At 39.3% G+C, this 23,647-nt stretch overlaps 4 protein-coding genes across 7 annotated transcripts in view; 2 read left to right on the top strand and 2 right to left on the bottom strand.

Annotated features, from left to right (window-relative positions):
* Positions 1-23,647, top strand: part of MTMR6 (myotubularin related protein 6) — an 821,484-nt gene that overhangs the window by 591,157 nt on the left and 206,680 nt on the right. The gene's annotated exons all lie outside the window — the stretch shown is intronic.
* LOC309848512 (uncharacterized protein) overlaps positions 1-23,647 on the bottom strand; it is a 321,975-nt gene that overhangs the window by 189,674 nt on the left and 108,654 nt on the right. The gene's annotated exons all lie outside the window — the stretch shown is intronic.
* Positions 1-23,647, top strand: part of LOC309848517 (ral guanine nucleotide dissociation stimulator-like) — a 729,203-nt gene that overhangs the window by 600,733 nt on the left and 104,823 nt on the right. The gene's annotated exons all lie outside the window — the stretch shown is intronic.
* LOC309848522 (ubiquitin carboxyl-terminal hydrolase 12-B-like) overlaps positions 1-23,647 on the bottom strand; it is a 176,695-nt gene that overhangs the window by 102,945 nt on the left and 50,103 nt on the right. The gene's annotated exons all lie outside the window — the stretch shown is intronic.

Raw genomic sequence — 23,647 nt, 5'->3', positions numbered from 1 at the left:
GTAACCCCTATGTTGAATTTTCTGCCAGTTAATTAAACTGTGGTTATTTTTCTTCTGTCCATTAAAAAAAAAAAAAAGTCTGATTTTCTAAGTGCCCCAATACATGTACTATTTGCCAAAGGCAAGTGGTAGTGAATGATTGTGCCACTCACAAAAAGTCACAAAAAAAGCCAGTCACAAAAAGCCAGTCACAAAAAGGCTCCAAACAGGCAGTTCTGATAGAAACCCTTCTCGGTGTAAGCTTTTTGTTAGAAGCAATTAAAATAAACCTTGAAAATGCATACTTAGCTAAGAGCATACTGATAAAAGAAAGAAAATACATGTGTGCCTCATTTTAACAAAATTCAATTATTGGAAAAGATAAACCAGAGTTCTTAAAGCAGTTACATTCCAGTGTTGTTTCAACACTAACTACCTTGTAGACAGGTACAGAGAGGGAAAAAAAAAGTCACAATGTTACCTCTGAATTAAATAAGCTACCCTCTCCTACCCTCCCCCCACAAAGCTCCACCCTTTATTTTTAAGGGACTCCTATAGTGTGATTAACTCCAAAAATTTCTTAGAAAGGAAGAAGGTGTGGGGGGGGGGGACAGAGAAAGTGTGATGATATTTTAAGAGCTGCAAAACAGGACCTATAGTTAACAGTATAGAAGACAGTCGGAAGGTAGCCTGAAAGTTTAAATCACAGAGTTAAACACTATACTAGTTCTGCTGCATCTACTCTGACCACCAATTAATTTCTCAATATAATTCACGTGTTCCTCAATCTTTCATAGTTGGAGCGCTGGCTACCTCAGAGATCCCAATTTTTCATAATAACTAGGCACAGAGATCAGAAACTACATTTCTACCCATTAGATGAGTCTCTGGAAGGGATAAAAGACAAAGCTTCCTCTAAAGATCTCTTACTAACTTCACTTCCTCCTGCTTCTCTTGGGTGTTACTCAGTATCAGTTAGTCAGTTTCAGGGAGAAGCACAAATACCACCCTATTAATGTGGATTGATTAATCCATGGAGAATAATAATAAAAATAAAATCTTCTTAGAAATACTTTTTTTTTTCACAGCTGACACAGAGCAATATATCAGAGAAAAAACAGCATAACAAAAAATAGACTAATTTCAGAACTCATTTTATAATAAATTTTCTCAAGGATGTTGTTTTAGTTGTTCTGAGTCTATCTACAGAAAAAGTTACAGTCAGACACAAAACGGAGAGACTGAAATATTTAAACTGGAGAGGATTAAAGGTAAAACAGCCTTCAATATATAAAACATTCCTCTGCTGAAGAAAATGGGTCCTTCTGAGACACAATTCTAGACACACATCAACGTAAGAACGTGAACCGAATCCGGGTGGGAGCCGTAGGGAAGGAGTTCATGGGAGTGGAGCAGCTACGGTGCTGCCCTTGCCAGAATTGCCAGAATGTACACCAGGCTTCCAATCACCAGACACCTCTGCTCGTAAGCACGGATGCTTCAGACGTGAGAAGAGGCCCAGATCGTGTTAAAGCAGGGAAATTAAATAGTCAACTCCCCACCTTCCCCACAAAACCCCAATAATATGACAGTAAAAGAAGATATTAAGCAAAAACTCAAAAGGCCAAGAAAAAGGGGGAGGGGTCGAGCTTCCCCTAAAAACACGGTCTGGTCAGAAGTCTTTTAAAAGGACCATTTAGACCCCTAGATGACACTTACCCTTTCTTTCAACTGCAGGTTTAGTCTCCGCAGAAGCTGCACAGAAGAATCCGGTTCAAAAGCCCTTAAGGACAGCAGAGGACAGCAGTGAGGCACCAAACAGAAGACAAGGGCTCAACAAAACCCTGAACTAAGCTACCTCTGACAGAAACTGAAAGTCCCTCAGCACCAAGTAAGAGTCCCAGAGGAAATGCTCCAGCCATTGGAATGGGAGGTGGGGGGATGCAGCCATTTCTAACACCTGCCTGCCAAGGGTCACCCTAGAGGAAACCACAGCAGACAAGCTCCACCCATAGTACTCCAAGTCCCAATCAGCTTTTCAGAGTCTCACTTGTATGTGTGAATGAAATTTAAGGAAAGTTTTCATTAGAAAAGACGGAGTTTAAAACAGTGGGGGGCGGGGGGGGGCTCAAAATAATCCAGTAAGCATAAGAAAACCTCACCAACAAAAATTATAAATAATATCTTGGGGAAAAAACCAGAATATTGCCTCCTTCTTCTATACTCGCCTCATGCTCTTCCCTACGCAGATCCTCTACACCACCTACTACGAGTCCATCGCCAAGTGGGGCCCCTTCTTCGGCTACTACTTATTCAACGTCCTCCTGGTGATGCTGCAGCTGCTGCACGTGTTCTGGTCGTGCCTCATCCTCCGCATGATCTACTGCTTCGTGAAGAAAGGCCGGATGGAGAAGGACGTGCGCAGGGATGTGGAGGAGTCCAATTCGAGCGACGGGGAGGCGGTCCCCGAGCACCTGCCGCTGAAGAACGGCGCGGCTGCCAGGCCTGGGGCGGCCCAACCGACGGCCCTCGGAGCCGGACAGCTGGGCGGCTGGCCAACGGGCACACGCCGGCCACATAGCTCGCAGAGGCCCGGCCTTGAGGGCCGCCCCCAGTGCCCCATAGCTGGGATTTGGCTGGGGGCGGCTGGACTGGTGGCCTTGGGGCCAGCTCTGGAGACTAGGATGGCCCTCCCCCGGGGGGAGGGGAGAGGGCTAATGATCTGTCTCCAGCCCCTTCCTTCTGCCTGCCCTGCCCTGCCCTGCCCTGCCCTTGGGCAACTGGACAGAGCCGGGGAGGGTGGGCAGCAGCGGAGGGCCCAGCTCCAGGCTGAAAGGGGCCCAATAAAACATGAATGGAAAAAAACAAAGATAAAAAAATTAAGATAACACTCTACGAAATAAAAAATGCAATGAACTGGACCAGAAAGGGCAATAGTCCAAAATGTAGAATAATATCAGATGTTAAAAAAATGGAAGAAAAAGGAGGGAAAACAGAGAATCAATCTGCATTTCAATATGCAGCTAAGACTATATGAAAAAAGAACAAAAAGATTACACTGATTGGAAGCAGTTATCCAAATACTGGTATCAGAAATATTCTAGAACTGAGGAAAATGAAACATGTCTACATGGGTTGATAAACAGCCAACAACAGCGGGAGACACGAAGGACCATTTCATGGGGCCTTGGGGTCTAAATGGTCCACAACAACAGCGGGAGGCACGAAGACGCATCATGAAATTTCAGAACACTGGCTATCCATTCACATTCTGAAAGGAAAGCCTCCCAGAACATCTTTCTAAGGGACAAAAGCCACACACAGAAGAGATGAAGAATCAGAAGGGCATCAGTCCTGCCGATGTCAACGGAAGCCAGAAGTCCACAGAGTAACCCCCTTACAATTCTAAAGGAAGGTTGTAACTTAGGATCTCCATCTAGTTTTGACAATAACCAAAACATTCTTAAATACACAAAATCTCAAAGTCACCTCCTGTGCATACTCCCTAAAGAAGCTACTACAGGGGGCTCCTGGGTGGCTCAGTGGGTTGGGGCCTCTGCCTTTGGCTTGGGTCATGATCCCAGGGTCCTGGGATCGAGCCCCACATTGGGCTCTCCGCTCAGCAGGGAGCCTGATTCCCTTCCTCTCTCTCTGCCTGCTTCTCTGCCTACTTGTGATCTTCGTCTGTCAAATGAATAAATAAAATCGTAAAAAAAAAAAAAAAGAAGAAGAAGAAGCTACTACAGAACACGTTCCACAAAGCAGGGAAAAACCCAAGCAGAAGAGGGGATCCGGGGAAGGAGAGAAGCGAAGGGCTGTCCGGGGTAACGGTAAAAGGACGCAGAGGCCACACGGCAGGATGACAGGGCTCCAGAGGGATGTTAACATTCTGGGGCTGACACAGGGCAAACTGGTACTGAGGAAGTCTTTTTGCATTTGTTAGTGCTGCTGAAGACTTGGAATAAATGAAAATTAAGGATGAAATTTAACGAAAATGAATAAATGAAAATTAAGGATGTGGAAAACTAAAGCAGTGGTGAATTCCACGCCAGAGCATGGGCAGGGACGGTGCTAGAAGAGGGCTAAGTCTCTGACCTACCGTACAGGACGTCAGTGAACGGGTTTGTTTGTTTCTAAGATTTATTTATTTGACAGAGAGACAGTGAGAAAGGGAACATAAGCAGGGGGAGTGCGAGAAGGAGAAACAGGCTTCCTGCCAAGCAGGGAGCCTGATTCGGGGCTCGGTCCCAGGACACGGAGATCACAACCTGAGCCAAAGGCAGATGCTTAATGACCCAGGCGCCCCAATGGACTGTTTCTAATAGCAGCATAGGCACGTGATCTAGAATACAAGCAGTAAAAAAAAACAAATCTGAAGGTAAAAATGGCTGCAAACCTCCTAATTTGATGAAAGCCCTGAATCCACATATCCACGGAATTCAACAAATTGCAAGCAGGAAAACCTCAAAAAAATCCACCCATAACAATCAAACTGCCAAAGGACAAAGACAGAAAAACCTTAAAATCAGCAAGACAGAAACAACTCATCACATACTAGGGATCCACAGTAAGATTAGGAGCTGCTTTTTCAACAGAGGGATGACAGGTTTTAAAGTGCTGAAAAAGAAAAAGTGTATCTTTCAGGAATGAAGAATTAGGACATTCCAAGACAGGCCTCAAGGGGATTCATTACTAGTGGACCTGACCTCCAAGAAAATACTAGGAATCCTTTGGGTGAAGATGGGGGAAAAAAAAAGAAAAAAAAAGGCTAGGGAATTCACTCAAAGCCATATAATGAAATAAAGAACACTCATAAAAACAATAGCCAGTATTACTGTACTTTTTGCTTTTAACTCCCCTTTTCTTTATATAGGATTGAAAAACACATTGAACAATAAATACAGATTTGTGTTAAGATGTGCACAATGTACAGATGTAGTCTGTGACAACTATATAAAGGTGGAGGGACAGGGATGTACAGGCACAGAATGTTTGTGTACTCCTGAAACTGAACTGAACTGCTACTCAAACTAAGTTGTTGTAAGTTTAAGGCACTAATTCTGACACTGAAGAAAACTAAGAAAAAACTAAGGAATATACAGAAAAGAAGGGAATCAAAATGGTACATTAAAAGAAATGCAGTAAATACCAAAAAGGCACTACCAGAGAAATTAAAGAACAATAAAAGAATGAAAGAAACCACACAGAAAACAAATACCTAAATGCAGAATTCCTTCCTTATCAGCAATTACTTTTCAATGCAAACGGCTTCAGCTCTCTAACTGGTAGACTGGCAGAACAGATAAAAACATGATCTGGGGTGCCTGAGTGACTCACTTGGTTAAGAGACTGCCTTCGGTGCAGGTCATGATCCTAGAGTCCTGGGATGGAGTCCCACATCAGACTCCCTGCTCTGCAAGGAGTCTGCTTCTCCCGCTGACCCTTCCCCTTTTTGTTAAAGTCTTAACAAAAAAAAAAAAAAATCTAACTATAGGATGTCTGCAAATGGTAACTGAAAAAGGGCCAGAGGGAAGAAAGCTATTATCAGAAAAAATAGATTTTTAAGTCAAAAAAAGTTATATGTACACCTGAAACCAACGTTACATTGTGTGTGAAATACACCCAAAAAAACTTAGGACAATTCTGTATTATATACTTGAAAGATCTAAGAAAGTAGATCTTAAATGTTATCAATACACACACACACACACACACACACACACACGGCAATTATGTGCAGAGTGGGAGGTGGTAACGAATCTTCAGGTGGCAATCATTTTGCAATACACACAGGTATCATATTACCACCTTAAACTTCTACATGTCATATGTTGATATCTCAGTAAAGCTAGGGGGGAGGGGAAGATAAGAGACAAAGAACATTACATACTAATAAAAAAGTTTAATCCATCAAGACAACATAACAAGCACCAACCAACAATTGACAAAACTGAGACAGTTGAAGTTGGTCTAGTGGGAGAATCCTGAACTCACTTCCTTCCATAGACAAAACCAATCTACAGCTAATATGCAACAACTGGGGGGAGGGGGGATGAAAATTAGCTGAACAAATCCTCCACAACAGAGGATAAAAAAGGCCACATCAAGAAGGGAAATAGAGGCAGAGACACTATCTTTCCAAAAACCCCACCCCTGGTATCATGATCCACAATCAGAAGGAGCTGAGAGAGATCTCACAAATACGGAGCTTTCCTTCAAGTACCTGAGCCCTTGGCTCAGCACTGAGCTTTCCTTCAAGCACTCAAGCACTGAGCTTTCCTTCAAGCACCTGGCCCTCTGTACCAGAGACACAAACCCTTCAAACATCTGATTTGGAAAACCAGCGCGGCTTACATTCAGAAGAAAAACAGGGCTGTAGGAAACAAAGACTCTGCTCTTAGAGGGGTTGTATGCAGATTCATTCATTCCCAGACCCAGGGCAAAAGCAGCAGATTGAAAAACACCTAAACCATGTGAAGGAGATTTATTTGCAGGCCAGAGGGAGTGGAATGATACATCCAAAGTGAAATATGAAAGGAAAAAAACTTTCAACCAAGATCTCTATCCAACAAGGTTATCATCTAGAACTCAAGGAGAGGCAAGAGTCTTCCAAACAAGCAATAGCTAAAGGGATTTATTACTAAATGAACCTTACAAGAACTGTTAAAAGGACTTCTTCAAGATGGAGGGTAGGGGAGTGGAAAGGCACTAATTAGTAACAAGAAAACATAGTAAAGTAAAAATCTTACTCATATAAGTAAATAAACAATAAAAGTAGTGAAAATGATCACTTATAAAGCTAGTATAAGACTAAAAGAAGTAATAAAAACTAAATAAAACTTCAGTAATTAAACAATACACAAAATAAAAAGATGTAAAATGTGACATCAAAAATATAAAACATAGGGGAGAAGAAGTAAAAATTGCAGCTTTAGAATGCATTCAAAACTAACTTCCCGTTACCTTTAAAACAGACTGTTCTATATATGGGCTCTTACAAGTGAGTCTCAGGTAAAAGTGAAGTAAAAACCTACAGTAGGTACACAAAAGATAATGGGAAAGTATTCCAAGCATAACACTTCAGAAAGTCATCAAAACAGGGAAGAGAACAAAAAAACATAGAAAGAAGTGAGGAGGTACAAAACATCCAAAAAACAATTTACAAAATGGCAATAAGTACATACCTACCACTAGTTACTTTAAATATAAATGGCCAAAATTCTCCAACCAAAAGACAGAGTGACTGAAAGAATTAAACACACATACACACAACCTATGTATATGCTGCCTAAAGAAATTCACTTCTGACATAAGACCATACAATGAAAGTGAAGGGATGAAAATATATATACCATACAAATGAAAACTAAAAGGTAGGTGGGGTATCAAGCAAAATAGCCTTTAAACACAGGGACCAGATATTAAATAAAAATAAAGAAATCAATCCAACAAGAGAATACAACATTTGGAAATATTTATGGACCCAACACAGGAGTACCTAAATATATAAGGCTAATATTAACAAACCTACAGGGAGAAACTGACAGCAATACGATAATGAAGGACTTTAATAGTCCATTTACATCAATGGTTATATAACCCAGACCAAAAAAAAAAGAAAAAAAAAAAAAAAAGAAAAAAAAAACAGTAAGGAAATAACAGCCTTAATCAACACATACGATTAGATGAACTTAATAAACACATATAGAACATTCCATCCAAAAGAAGAATAGACAATTTTCTCAAGTATTCATGAAACAGTCTCAAAAACAGATTTTAACCATGCAAGTCTTAATAATTAAAGTAAGAAAACTGAAATCATATCAAGTATTTTTTTCCAACCATAACAGTGTGACTAAAGAGCAATTATAAGAAGAAAACAAAACCAAAATATCACAAATACATGGAGAAAAAAACAACAAGTTCCTGAACAACCAATGAGTCAATGAAGAAATCAAAAGAAAAAATTTTAAAAACATACCTTGAAACGAATTAAATTGGAAATATAACACACCAAAATCTATGGGATGGAACAAAAGCAGTTCTAAGAGGTAAAATGACAGCAATACAGGTCTAACTCAAAAAACAAGAAAAATCTCCAATATGCAACCTAACTTTATACCTAATGTAACTAGAAAAGGAAAAACTAAGGCCAGGCATAGTAGGGAAAAAAAATAATATAAATCATAGCAGAAATAAAATAGAGGGCACCTGGGTGGCTCAGTGGGTTAAGCCGCTGCCTTCGGCTCAGGTCATGATCTCAGGGTCCTGGGATCCAGTCCCACATCAGGCTCTCTGCTCGGCAGGGAGCCTGCTTCCCTCTCTCTCTCTGCCTGCCTCTCCATCTACTTGTGATTTCTCTCTGTCAAATAAATAAATAAAATATTTAAAAAAAAAAAAAGAAAGAAAGAAAGAAAATAGAGACAAAAAATTAAAAAATATCAATGAAACGAAGAGTCTCTTTTCCTAGAAAAGATAAAAATAAAAACTGACAATGCTTTGGACTCACTAAGAACAACAGAGACAGAGCTCATACAAATAAAATTTGAAATGAAAAAGAAGTTACAAATGATACCAAAGAAATACAAAGGATCTAAAAGACTATTATCAATAATTATATACCAACGAATTAGACAACCTAGAAGACATGAATAAATTCCTGGAAACATACAATCTTCCAAGACAGTATCCTGAACAAACAGAAAGTCTAAGAAGACTGACTACTTGTAAGGATACTGAATCAATAATCAAAATCCTCCCAACAAGCAAAAGTCCAGGATCAGATGTACTTCACTGGGAAATTCTACCAAACGTTTGAAGAATATTCAATACCTAGCCTTCTCAAACTCTTCCGAAACTGCCACACCCATCTTTCAAGGCCAGCATTGCTGATATAAGAACCAAATAACAACACACACACACACACACACACCCATAAAAAAGAATGAAATCTTGTCATTTGTAACACAAAGATGGACCTTGAGATTATTACCCTAAGTGAAATAAGTCAAACACATTAAGGCAAATACCACATGCTTTCACTTTTATGTGGAGCTGAGAAAAAAATAAAGCAAAACAAAACAAAACTCACAGACACAGATAACAGACTGGAGACTGCCAGTGGGGGGGGGGGGGTTAAAACCGGTGAAGAGGATCAATAAAATAAGTAAGTTATGGAAATGTAATGTTCCTCATAATGACTAAGTCAATAATATTAAACTGCATATCTGAAAGTTGCTGAGAACAGATCTTGAAAGTTCTTAACACAAAAAGAAATTCTTTTGTAATCCTTTATGAAGACAAATAGAAACTACACTTACTGGGATGACTACTTCACAATGAACATCAAATATGATGTTGTATACCTGTACAGTACAGGCCAATCCTACCTCAATTAAAAAAATAAATTTTAAAAACTGACAAAATTGAAGGGAAAGGGGCAGTTGTACCATAGATTGGTAACTCAATATTCTCATTCAATAATAGATAAAAACCACCAGAAAGAAGCTCAAGGAGGTAACAGGACTTCAACAACAGTGTTAACCAAATAAACCTAACAGACATAAATTGAACACTCCACCCAACCACAGAATATACATTCTTCTCAAGTCCAGTCAGAAGATTCTCCAGAATATATTATATTAGACCATAAAGAAGCCTTAATTAATTTTAAAAGGCTGAAATCATACAAAGTATCTTCTCTGACCACGCTGTAATAAGACTACAAACTGAAAAAACAAGGAAAACTTAAAAACTCACTAGTATGTGGAAATTAAACAACATATTCTTAAACAACCAAGAGGTAAAGAAGAAACCAAAGGGAATTAGAAAATACCTTAAGATGAAAGAAAACAAAAACACAATACATGTGTTAACAAATGGGATACAGCAAAAGCAACGCTCAGAGAGTAAAAAAATTAGATCCAGATAAGCCAACATTAACAATGAAGAAAGAGTTTACTAAAGAAGAGCAATCTGACCCACAAAGCTAGCAGAAGGAAGGAAATAATAAAAGATTCACATGTAGATAAATGAAACAGAAGTTAAAAGAATAGAGAAAATCAACAAAACCAAACGATTCTTTGGAAAGATCAACACATTTGACAAACCTTTAGCCAGACTAATGAAGATAAAAGAGCAAAGATTCAAATTAATAAAATCAGAAAAGACAGAATATTACTACCAACATGACAGAAACGAAAAGATTTTAAGAAAATATCATGACCAACTACCGTATGCCAACCAATTGCAAAATCCAGACGAAATGGACAAATTCCTAAAAATACAAGCTGCCAATTGAGTCAAGAAAAAAAATAAAAAATTGGAAGACTTAAAACAAGTTAGGAGACTGAGTCACTAACTGAAAACCTCTCGACAAAGAAAAGTCCAGCACCAGATGTCTCCACTGGTGAATTCTATCAAACATTTAAACAAGAATTAACACCTTTCTTAAACTATTTCTAAAAACTAAAGAAGAAGGAACACTGCCTAATTCATTTTATGAGGCCAGCATTACCCTGACACTGAAGCCAGACTAAGACACTGTAAGGAAAGTGCACACCAATCAATATTCCTTATGAATGGAGATGAAAAAATACTCAACAAAATATTAGCAAACCAAATTCAGCAACACATTCAAAGCCTTCTTTGAATGACCAAGTGGGATTAAATCCAGATAGTATAAAGAACTTCCACAATTCAAGACAACTAGAGGTGGTGCCTGGGTAGCTCAGGCAGTCAGAGGCCCAACTCTTGATTTTGGCTCAGGTCATGGTCTCAGGGTCATGAGATTGAGCACCCATCAGGCTCACAATGGGCATAGAATCTGCTTAGATCCTCTCTCTCTCTCTTCTCTCCCTCTACCCCTGCCCACTGCTTTCTCTAAATTAATAAATAAATAAATCTTTATAAAACAAACAAACAAAAAAATTATCTCTTCTTTTGTCCCACCCCTTCTCCTCTCTTAAAAAAAAAAAAAAAAAAAAAAGACAACCCAGCTGGCAGATAAGTATGTGAAAAGATGCTTAATATCCTTACTCCTCAGGCAAATGCAAATCAAAATCACAAGGTACTATACTTCAGCACCCATCAGGATGGCTAGAATCAAGACAATAAAAATAAAAATAAAAAATAAAATGACAAGTCATGATGAGGATATAGGGAGACTCAGTGGTTCCTCAAAGAGTCAAGTATGGCTTTTTGGCTCAATAATTTCAGTCCTAGGTATATATCCAGAAGATTTGAAACAAGGAAGTCAAAGAGATACACATATGTCAGTGTTCACAGCAGCATTATTTGTGATAGCCAGGAGGTAGAAACAACTCCGAATGCCTATCAAGGGATGAATGGATAAACAAGATATGGAATGATACAATGCAATATTAAGGAATATTATTCAGCCATTTAAAAACATGCAGTATGGATTCATGCAACAAATGAATGAACCTTGAAAAAAGTATGCTAAGAGGGCATCTGGGTGGCTCAGTGGGTTGAAGCCTCTGCCTTGGGCTCAGGTCGTGATTCCAGGGTCCTGGGATGGAGCCCTGCATTGGGCACTCTGATCAACAGGGAGCCTGCTTCCCTTCCTCTCTCTGCCTGCCTCTCTGCCTACTTCTGATTTCTGTCAAATAAATAAATAAAATTAAAAAAAAAAAAAGTATGCTAAGTGAAAGAAGCCAGACACAAAAGGACAAATATTGTATGCTTCCACTTACATGCCTACCTAAAGTAGGCAAATTTATAGAAGACAGAAAGTAGAGTATAGGATAGTAAGGTTTGGAGAGAGGGAGGAAAGGAGAGTTACCATCAAATGGCTTGAAGTTTCTGTATGGAGTAATGAAAACGTTTTGGAATGAGATGGTGGTGATGGTTACACAACATGATGAACGTAACTAATGTCACCAAAATGTACCCTTAAGGTCAGTTAAAATGACAAATTTTACATTCTATATGTTTTACCATATTTTTTTAAAAACCCATAATCAAGAAACAGGAGTATTACACTGGGCTCCCAAGACAAGAGCTAAATACACTTACCTCCTCACTGTTGTTTTCCTGGAGAGCAAATCACTAGTTGAAATAAAAATTTCTCAGGTGAAAAACACAACTGTAGGGTTCAGGTAAGGCCAAGTGTTGCTTATTCAATATCGCAAGCCCAAGACAATAAGTTAGTTCTTGAAGTAAACAACATTTAAATTCCACTGCTCTGATTCGGCAAACCACAACAGCACCAAACAAGGATATGAGAAAAATTTGGAAGGCATCTATTTCTCTAAGAAAAGATCGGCTCAGCAGGGTAAGGAACAAGGGTTGCCCAGTTGCCGAAATAACAAAAGTTTGAATGATACCCAACATTTATGTGTGGCACATCTCAAAAACTGAATTACAATTGACACAGATTTATATTTTAAGCACAGCTAGAATACAAATTTCAGAATGCAGGAAGGAAACAAGGCCATTAATGTCACAACTGGAGTCTGGGGCATGTTACAAAGAGGAAAGATAAGGGCTGGTAGGAGAGACCCTTCAGACACCCAGGACACAAGGAGCCGCGCAGGAGCAGAACTGTCACAGGGGTATGGGACGAGCAACGAATCGGGAGAGCATGAGAGCAGGTTCCGTTGCCACTTTACAAGCCCTACGACCTTAGCAAGTCAATCTGTCAGTCTCCATTTCCTTGCCTTCTCATACAGAGAAACATCTACTCTCCCTGCCTCATGGGGTTGTCATGGAAATCACATAATCAAATAATGAGTGTGAAACTTCTCTATAGCATTAAAGCACCATGTAAAGGAATGATGAAAGCATTAGTCACTGAGGTTTTCCTAAGTGGTCGTTTTACCAAACTGGGCAACAGGATGGAAAATTCCAATAGAGGACAGTACTTTAAGTGCACTTTGTTTTGATAGCTACTGTGTAGGTAGAAGGCAAGTATGCCAATCCTCAATCTACTCAAAAATCTAGAGTTAGTGCCCTACAGACATTTGTTAAAAATATCAGAATAAGTATCAAATCCCTTCTGTGAACCCTGTACAAAACTTTAATAAATATTGTATGCTCACAATCTGAAAGCAATGCAAACCATAAAGGGGGCACAGAAAATAAAAACACAGGAGTTACTATTTACCACTCCTTCCCTTTACATTCCTTTCCCCAGGAACAACCACTGTTAAAAGCTGGGTTTTAGTTTTCATGGTGATTATTATCACTTTAATATACGCCTCAGCAAAAAGCTTTTAAATCTGCTACTCAAGATGGGAAAACTGGCGTGAGGACACGCACATGCGTGCACATACACAACCTCCAAACTCCACTTCCCCATCACCTTTTAATTTTTACTGTGTATTACTGGATACAACATTGCTCTAAGGCTTCTAGTAATTCTACATTTAAATTGTAGCTAGGTTTGCCAATTTCATATAGTACTCAAGAAATTCCTGACATGAAGCAAAAGAGAATTAACACGTGTACCTTTCCTTCTACCTCTCATTTCTTCTACCTCCCAATTAATTCTTTATGTACTCAGGGACTGTAACACTTAAATATTCATTTCTATAATTACAACTAAATCTGTCATGATTTATTCAAAAAACAATAACTAGAAAGAGAGATTAATCAAAGAATAGCTAATGCATGCAAAGGAGCTTGCCTTGTAGAGGGGGGACATGTTGAATAACTTAAGACATAAAATTTTAGTCACGCATGCTAAAAATTTTATAGGTAACTAGCAAAAAATAAAGAAAATGCCATCACTCCACCAAAAAGCAGTTCAGGAGAGCAGAATTTTAAAAAAAAGAAGAGGAGGAGGGAGGGAGGGAGGAAAGGAGGAGAAAAACAAGGAAGGAAGGAGAAAAAAAGGAAAGGAACAGAAATGTGACCCTACTCATTACACTACTGCCACTCGAAGGAAAATCGGTCACGTTTCTTGTTTTCTTTCAAGCTCTCAGTGTTCATCAAGTGTCTGGGAATCCTTGGTTAGTTGTTCAGATTTGTGAATGAAAGACGATTAGCAAAAGTACCTGGCACAGCCTTCCTGTGCACCTGTCCAGGGAGCAGTGGCTTCAAGTTCTAGAGAGGCAGCGGAGTGTGAGCAGCAGGCCGGCCCTGCTCCCTGCCCCCCACTCCTGGGGAAACCCAAACTACCATAGGCCCTCTCTGCGCTCTCCAATGTCGAGGCCCAGGACTCTCTCAGCTCTCTTCAGAGAAAAGGTGACCCACTTCCCCCAAGGACCACATCTCTGGCTTCCTCCTAAAGGTAAAAACCTGGCATGCCAGCTACTCTGAACAGAAGACAGGAGGCTCTGCTGAACCTGCTCCTGTGAACCAACTTCTTGAACTGATTACCATGGTGTGACCGCATCACAGGCACACTCTGACAGCAGCTACAGGTTCCAAATGCAACCTTCCATGAGGCTCTCCTGAGAACACACAGCCCACAGTTCTTTATCAGTTCTGCTCTTTCCTGCCCTGACTCCTCCCACTCACTGCTGTCTCTTGAACCCTTTCTACTACTCTTCACTCCTCCATGAATTCCTCAAAAATCTCTGGTCCATTGTTATCCTCCAGATCTGTTACAGTTTCATAAACTGAACACAATACACACTCCACACTCACATCTCTCCGTCAGTTCCACAGAAATTGGATGTGCTGGAGCTTAGACTGGCCTCTGGCTCCTTCTAATATATTTCTTAGAAAATAAGAGTTTTTAGTTTAACAAGTATATTACTTCAAAGTGGTCAAGTCTCCCCAGAATATACATATTGTATAATTCATTACACAATGATTATGAAAAGCTTTGCTAATAAACATTATAAAAGGAATATCTCTGATGCTAAATCAACCTCATCAGAAACTCTCCCTCCATATTAAAGCTGTTTCATTCAGACCACTATTCCAAGCAAAAATCCCCATAATATTTTCCTAAATATTACATACAGAAATGTAAAAGAAACGTACAGATTATCAATTTCAGAAAAATTTTTCATTTTATTCCGATTTATTTAAAAATGCTTTTAGGAGTCATACTTTTATGGTATGTGTCCCCACACTACAAATGAAAAAGGACTCGAGAAACTCTCTTTACAGGGTCACTAAAGGTCTGCAAGATAGAATGTGGAGAGAGGCAACTCACAGCAAAGTGTTTTGATCAAAGCAATTCAATTTCTCAAATTTCTACCACATTTTGTTTGCCATCTAGACTCGTCTTCAGTTCTATTCTAAAAACTGACACAGAAGAAGGGGAGATCAGGTGTCCCCATTCAATCGGGGGAGCTTGGGAATTAGAGGTCAATGAATCCAAGGTGACAACACATTTATCCACATGCCCAACATACAGGGTACTTTCTCCCAAACCTAGAGTTACCTTTATCCTGGTCCCCTCACGTCTACTACAAAAAAAAAAAAAAAAAAAAAAAAAAAAATTAAATAAAGAGTTACTTCCTTTTGAACAACAAAGGGTTATCCAAGGAAGTCTTGTGGACCTGAAACAAATGAGAGTTCTAGATGCCTTTAGAGAAGAACTTAAACACATTTATTAATTATGCCTAGAGATATGATTTCATCATTCTACAAGCTGGATGTTGTAATAAATAAGACTTGCAAAAATCACTTTTATAAGGGAGAGCAAAGGTCAACAATCAGTGATATATTATGTGGGCACATCAGCAAACAGACAGACAAATCAGCTGTCAATATCATAAAAATAGAAATGTTATTATCCCAAGCCACAGTACCCACTGACACCATCAAAAATGAATTTTAAAGTGCTATACATAGGGAAACACCTACATGAAAGTAAAGATGACATGCTCTGACAAACTATGCTCTAGGTCACAAAATAACTAGAAATGAACCCAACACTAATGTTAAAGATACCTGGGGGGGGTGGGGAGGTGGGATACCTATGAGCAATTTGAATATGAATAAAAACACATCATAAAATGAAAACATTTACAATTTACACTTTATCTCAAATCTCTATATGTAACAAAATTTATTAAATGTAAGTAACCCTTTCCTATACCATCTGAATCTCTAAACATTTACATTCTACTCAAACGCTTAGTGTTAAATGTTATCTCATGAGATCTGCTATTTTATGTATAGGCATATACACAGAAACACAGAAACATTTACTGCCAGAAGCAGGCTTGTGAAGGAGGAGAGCACCAAGGAAAACTTGCTTTTCTTCACTACCACACTGGATAAGAACAGCCCACCCTGAACCACAGAAACTGTTTTCATAGGGCTCGTTCTGTCTAGACTTTGGGAACCAACAGTTCCGCCTTCACCACATCCTACCCACTGGAGGCCTCCGCTGTCCCTGAGTTATGACTGTTTCCCCAGCACAGGCCAGCTGGGAGAAAGCAGTGTCAGGAAAGGGGTCCTTTCCCAGGCCCCACTACTCGCAGGACTCTGAGATGATTCCTGCTGAGACAAAAAGATTACTTTAAGCAAAACCTGAGTTTCCATCACACTGCTGAGGATGGCAGAGTTGGGGTGACCTAAGTCCAAGTTTTACAAATAACTAGAACAAAACAGATCTTAATAAAAACCCTTTAGGTAATTTAGTAAAGTGAAATTCTCCAATGGAGAGAATAAGATAGAAAAATAACTTATTCTAGGTTGGTTTGTAGACCGAACTCAAACGAGAGAATACAGAATTTTCTGACTTCTAAGTTTATACAAGGCACTACTAGAACAAAACAACGTATGGAATACATATGGTCCAGAACCTCAGGGAATACACGATATCCAAGAGGAGAGCCTAAATCAAACACATTAAAAAGTTAAACCATGCCTGGGGCGCCTGGGGGGCTCATTGGGTTAGGCCGCTGCCATCGGCTCGGGTCATGATCTCAGGGTCCTGGGATCAAGTCCCGCATGGGGCTCTCTGCTCAGCGGGGAGCCTGCTTCCCTCTCTCTCTCTCTCTCTCTGCCTCTCCATCTACTTGTGATTTCTCTCTGTCAAATAAATAAACAAAATCTTTAAAAAAAAAAAAAAGTTAAACCATGCCTGAGTGCCGCAGTCAGTTAATGCATCTAACTCTCGGGTTCGGCTCAGATCATGTTCTCAGGATGGGGGAACTGAGCCCCATGTCAGTCTCCGTGCTCAGCATGGCATCGCCTGAGGGTCTCTTCGTCTACCTCTGCGCCTCCCCCTGCTCACATGCCCATTCGCTCTCTAGAATAAATAAAATCTTTAAAAAAAAAAAAAGAAAGTTAAGGGTGCCTGGGTGGCTTAGCATGACCTGAAGATCATGATCCCAGGGTCCTAGGAGGAAGTCCTGCGTCAGGCTCCCTGCTCACAGGGGAGTCTGCTTCTCCCTCTGTCCCTCCCCTCACTCCCACTCTCCCACATGCATGCTCTCTCCTAAATAAACAAAATCTTAAAAAAAAAAAGTTAAATCATACAATATTTAAATAATGAAATGATACCCGGGATTTGCCTCAAAATAATCTGGAAAGGTTTAAGGAAGGTAGAAACAAGGAAGACCCAAGGTTGGCCAAGAGATGCTTTCTGCTGTAGCTAGTTGATAGGAGTAGGACAGCATACAATACTATTTTGTTTCCCTTAATATCTGTTTAAGTTTTTGTATAATAAAGATTAGGTTGGCTAAAACAAAATGCAACACATGATTAACTGCCCAATAAGTGAGAGAGATGACGACTCCATTCGTTCAGAAAAAGACAGCCACTCACCTCACATAAAACAATCACAAGGAAGGCACTAACCACACAAGGTAAGAATTAAACCTGTCAGACTGAAACTCCTTGAGGACAAGCCACTGGGAATGCCTCACTGCGCTGGACGGAAATTGCTCCCTTGAACGTAGGCAGGACCTGTGACTTGCCTCGAACGGAATACGACAAAGTTGAGGGAACATCGCTCCTGTGACTGGATTACGCTACAGAAGACTCCACATTGCTCCCGGCCAGCTCTTTGATTCACTGACTGGCGTGGAAGCACCAAGCTGCCGAGCTGTGAGAGGGCGTGTGGAGAGGGCTACATGGTGGGCAGGGCTACATGGTACAGAGGCCCAGAGGGCGACAAACTGCAGGCAGTCTCTCAGCGCTGAGGGCGGCCCGCAAAAGCCAGGGCCCTCGGTTGGCCTTACAACAAACTCCACAACAGCCTAAGTCCTAAGTGAGCCTGGAAAACGGACCCACTGCCAGGTGAGACTCCAGATGAGAACTAAGCTCTGGCCAAACCACTCAATGCAGCCTTCCAGAGGGCACAGCTAACCCATAGAAGCTCTTATTTTGTGTGTTGGCTTCCGTTGCAAAATTTATGGTAATCTGTTACACAGTATAGCAAAATACAATCATCCATTTACCTATAACTTTTCCTTCATGTTTTCAGTTTGAAGACCTCACATTTGCCATGTTTCGTGTAACATTTGCCTCTTTAGCTGTGCTACTATCACTTCATTTGTGTTTAAAGAAATAGTAATTCTAGAACTCTAGGACATGACTGAGAAATCCACGTTAACCCTCTAAGAGGAAGACCACATGTCCCGGTTTGCCTGAGACACTGTGTGTCAGCTGTCACGGCATAATTAAGAGCACACCTTTTCACTCCCTAAGTGCTCCAGTTTAGACAATAAATGGTCACCTAGTCTTATAATCACATTCCGCATATTACCCATTATCATTCCAGGCAGGTTTACCTTAATCTTTTCTTTTCAGTTTGCTCTTACTGCACATACTTCACATTTCTAAATCATTACAGTAACATGTTGCTGGACTTTTCCCTGATTGATAATTTATTTCTTCAGCGAAGTTTAGCATACAGATCAAAATATAATACTTAAGATGCAGACACACTTAACAGAGCCTTACTTTACATTTGAATGGAGTACGATTAGTTTCTCTAATGCTGATATACCCTATATTCCTAAAAACTATGGTAGTTTCCCATAGTTTATGCTACATACTTGAATAAAATGTCTTCGAAAAGTCACTCCTATATAAATTAGTAATACCTAAAATCTCTTTAGAAAGACAGAGCTGTCCCACAGCAAGTTCACACATACAAGTCCCAAATTAAATGATCTTATATAGGCAGAATATAAATAAATGCAGGTGAAGTCATACATAAGGCACTGCCTATACTGATTCATATATTTACCTTAAAAATATTTTCTTATATGACTTACGAGCACTAGGTACTTACTATGTATAGGAGATATGAAGTCGCTTTATCCCTACAGAAAAGCAAACTGAGGTTCCACTTTTTTTGTTCACAGACAAAAATAATAAATAAGTGATACTGAAAAAACATTCTAACTTCCTTGAACCTCAAAGAGGTTCCTTTTATTATCCTTTATTATCCTTTAATAAATTAAATAAAGTAAAATACAAATTAAAGTTTAATTCCTACATGTAAAATATGTCACTAGTGTATTAACATTAAAAATTATAATATGGATCTCCCTGATATGAGGAAGTGGAGATGCAATGTGAGGGTTGGGGGGTAGGAAAAGAAAAAATGAAAGTAGGTGGGATTGGGAGGGAGACAAACCATAAAAGACTCCATCTCAAACAACAGACTGAGAGTTGCTGGGGGGAGGGGGGATTGGAGAGGGGGGTGGGGATATGGACATTGGGGAGGGTATGCGCTATGATGAGTGCTGTGAAATGTGCAAGCCTGGCAATTCACCGACCTGTACCCCTGGGGATAAAAATATACTATATGTTTATTAAAAATTAATTGATTGATTAATAAAAAATTATAATATGAAACTTAGGCAAAAAGCTACTCACAAAGCCCATTTAAAGTCTCTCATCTAGGTCAACTAATCTTTGACAAAGCAGGAAAGATTATTCAGTAGAAAAAAAACAGTTTCTGGGGCACCTGGGTGGCTCAGTGGGTTAAGCCGCTGCCTTCGGCTCAGGTCATGATCTCAGGGTCCTGGGATCGAGCCCCGCATCAGGCTCTCTGCTCAGCAGGGAGCCTGCTTCCTCCTCTCTCTCTCTCTGCCTGTCTCTATTCCTACTTGTGATCTCTCTCTGTCAAATAAATAAATAAAATCTTTAAAAAAAAAACAAAAAACAGTTTCTTCAGCAAGTGGTGCTGGGAAAACTGGACAGCCACATGCAGAAGAATGCAACTGGACCACTTTCTTACACCATACACAAAAATAAATTCAAAATGGATGAAAGACCTTAATGTGAGACAGGAAACCATCAAAATCCTAGAGGAGAACCCAGGCAGCAATTCTCTGAGCTCGGCCATAGGACCTTCTTAACTAGAAACATCATCACAGAAAAGAGAAACTAAAGCAAAAATGAACTATTGGGACTTCAAGAGAAAAAGCTTTTGCACAGTGAAAAAAACAATCAACAAAACTAAAAGGCAGCCTACAGAATGGAAGAAGATATTTGCAAGTGACATATATAATACACGCTTAGTATCCAAAACTTATAAAGAACTCATCAATGGGCAGAAGACATGAATAGACACTTTTCCAAAGTGCCTTTTCCAAAGACATCCACATGGCTAACAGACACATGAGAAGATGCTCAACATCACTCGTCATCAGAGAAACACAAATCAAAACCATGATGAGATACCACCTCGTACCTGCAGAATGGCTAAAATTAACAACACAAGAAAGAACAGGGGTTAGTGAGAATACAGAGCATGGGGAACCCTCCTGCACTGTCAGTGGAAATGCAAACTGGAGCAGCCACTCTGGAAAACAGTATGGAGGTTCCTCAAAAAGTTAAAAATAGAGCTACCTCATGACGTAACAATTGCACTACTAGGTATTTACCCAAAGAATACAAAAATATAGATTCGAAGGGGGCACATGCACCCCAATGTTTATAGCAGTATTAGCAACGATAGTCAAACTACAGAAAGAGCACAAATGTCCAACAAATGATGAATGGATAAAGAGGAAGTGGTACATATACACAATAGAATATTACTCAGCCATGGAAAAGAATGAAGTCTTGCCATTTGCAATGACATGGATATAGCTAGAGTATGTAATGCTAAGCGAAGTCAGTCAGAGAAAACACTATGATTTTACTCATACACAAAAAAAGATGTGAACATATGGGGGTGAAACCAACCCCATTAAAAGAGACTTTTTTATGACAGAGTTTCAAACTGAGGGTTGCTGGATGGATCTGGGTGGGGGAATGGGCTAGATGGGGGGATGGGTATTAAAGAGAACACTTGTTATGATGAGCATTGGGTATTCTATGTAAGTGATGAACCACTGAATTCTACTCCTGAAACCAATATTGCACTGTATATTAACCAGAATTTAAATAAAAATTTGAAAGAGGGGCGCCTTCGTGTCTCAGTTGGCTAAGCGTGTGCCTTTGGCTCAGGTCATGAACCTGAGGTCCTGGGATCGAGCCCCACATTAAGCTCCCTGCTCCGCAGGAAGCCTGCTTCTCCCTCTCTTCCGCCCCTCACCCTCACATCCCCCCAATCATGCTCTCTTTCTCCCTCTCTCTCAGGCACACATGCTCTCTCTCTCAAATAAATAAAATCTTTTAAAAAAATTAATTTTGAAAAGAAAACATAAATAAACTTTCTCATCGAATATAATTCTAATCTCAAAAACCGTTAATTTAATATACCCATTATGTTTTGGGTATGGCACAGGAGGGAAGAAGTAGAAAAAAGCATGGAGAAAAAGTCCCTGGAGAAAGAGAATGGTAGGTAGTCACTGGAAGAGAACAGGAAGGAGGGTGACTTCAAAAGTGCTGAAAATGTTCCTTAATACTGGTGCTGATTATGTGGGTATATCTAGTCTGAAACTTAATTGAGGTTTAGGCTTATACATTAAACAAATCCATATAATTATGAAAACACAGAAAGTCAATAGTTTTAGAATGCAAAATCTTAAGATCCACATCAACAAGGAATGTTGTTAATCAAATGAGTAGTATTCAGAGTAATTTGTAGTGCCCACTATGCCCCTATAAGCAATATTCGAGATGAAAACATTAGCGTAATAATAATAGATACCATTTATTAAGTATCTGTGAAAGGCCAAAGCCTATGCTAGGTACCTTTATATATATTACCTGTTTTATCTTCGGAACGACTCTTTCAGATATTATCCGAATTTTATAAATAAGAAAACTGAAGTTAGCACTTTGAATCCTTAAAATACTGGAAATTTGATTAATGCTACTTTTTCTTCATGTGTAAATAAAACAATATCTAGATATAATAGGTTTCATCTTAAAAATTTGTAACATGAAATTTAAAATTTTTTTAATTGTGAAACATTTATCTGTTCTAACGAGATCAGCAGGTTTCACAACTATTTCCATCCACTGACAGTGACTATACAGCCAAAACAACACACTAAAACTAGATTACTAATGAACTTCAGAAACACCATACAAGAATATTTCTAAAACCTTCTGTAGCTCTTCCAATTAAAATTGCAGAAATGAAAATTCAAAGAAAAAAGGCACTCTAATGTTAAATTTGATTTGAAAATATCAATGTGAACCAACTGGAAAAAATTTTCCTTGCTATAGGTCCACTAAAACAAAAGAACCTCAAAACCATGACACGCCATACCAATAAGCACGCCTAGAATCCATACCTTCACTTCTAAATACCAATCTCCATTAAAAGGAACCAAGGCACTTAGAAAAGTGTTTCTGCAGGGCTAGAGAAAGGAAAGTACGAGATGAACCTAAAATATTTTATGCCAGGATATTAGTAAGTGTTCAAAGAATGATAAAAAACATGACAAAAGGAAAGAAAGGCCGGTTTAATGTCCACTGGCCATGTTGGGGGCAATTCATACATCAAAATTAACAACAGATCACAACATATTGAACAAAATAGAAGTCCAGAGTGCTATAAATAAACACAGAGAAGGAAGGAAGTCTCTTTGTGGCAGAATACCAAATAATACCTAAAGAAAAAATGACCATCCTAAAACTAGCCAGTGAAATGTGATGATGTGAGAAGCAGTATGCATACTTAGTATCAAAAGTATCTCCCCCCAAATTAATTATAAAGTAAACACAGTAACTTGATGATGAAGGGGAAACCACAACCAAATGATCAAAGCTACCATCACCAATGTTCAAACAAATCATGATCATAGGCCCCCTGAACAGGACATACCATGTCTGTGGTAATCCTGTTAAAAATGCAGAAACCGACTCTAATCACAAAGAATCATCAGCCAAACCCAGAGTAAGGAACAGTATACAAACTATTTGGCTGATACTGCTTCAAAGTGTCAAGGTCAACTAAGACCAAAAAACGCTGAGGAACAGTTATTAAAGGACACTTTAAAAAAAAAAAAAGAAAAAGCAGTAAATACACTACGATAATCTTTAATATTAAACATTATTGGGTCAACTGTCTAAATTTAAAAATGCATTACAGATAAAAGTATTAATTTTCTAAATTATACCGTGTTTATGAATGAGAACATCCCTGTTCTTCGGAAATGCATGCTGAAGAACCTAAGAGTAAAGTGACACAATTCTCCAGTTTATCCTTAAATGCTTCAGATAAAATCGTGTGTATATATGCCAAGCAAATTCAGCAAAAGGTAAACAATCAGTGACCCTGAGTAAAGGCTATTTGAGAATTCCTTGTACTACTCCTGTAACTCTTCCGTATATCAACAAGTCATGGCAGCAGCCAGTGAGGGGCTCTCACTGGCCA

Source organism: Mustela nivalis (assembly GCF_964662115.1).
Source record: "Mustela nivalis genome assembly, chromosome: 15".
Lineage (NCBI taxonomy): Eukaryota > Metazoa > Chordata > Mammalia > Carnivora > Mustelidae > Mustela > Mustela nivalis.
The sequence above is the reverse complement of the archived record's forward strand: the minus strand, read 5'-3'. Positions and strand labels throughout refer to the sequence as shown.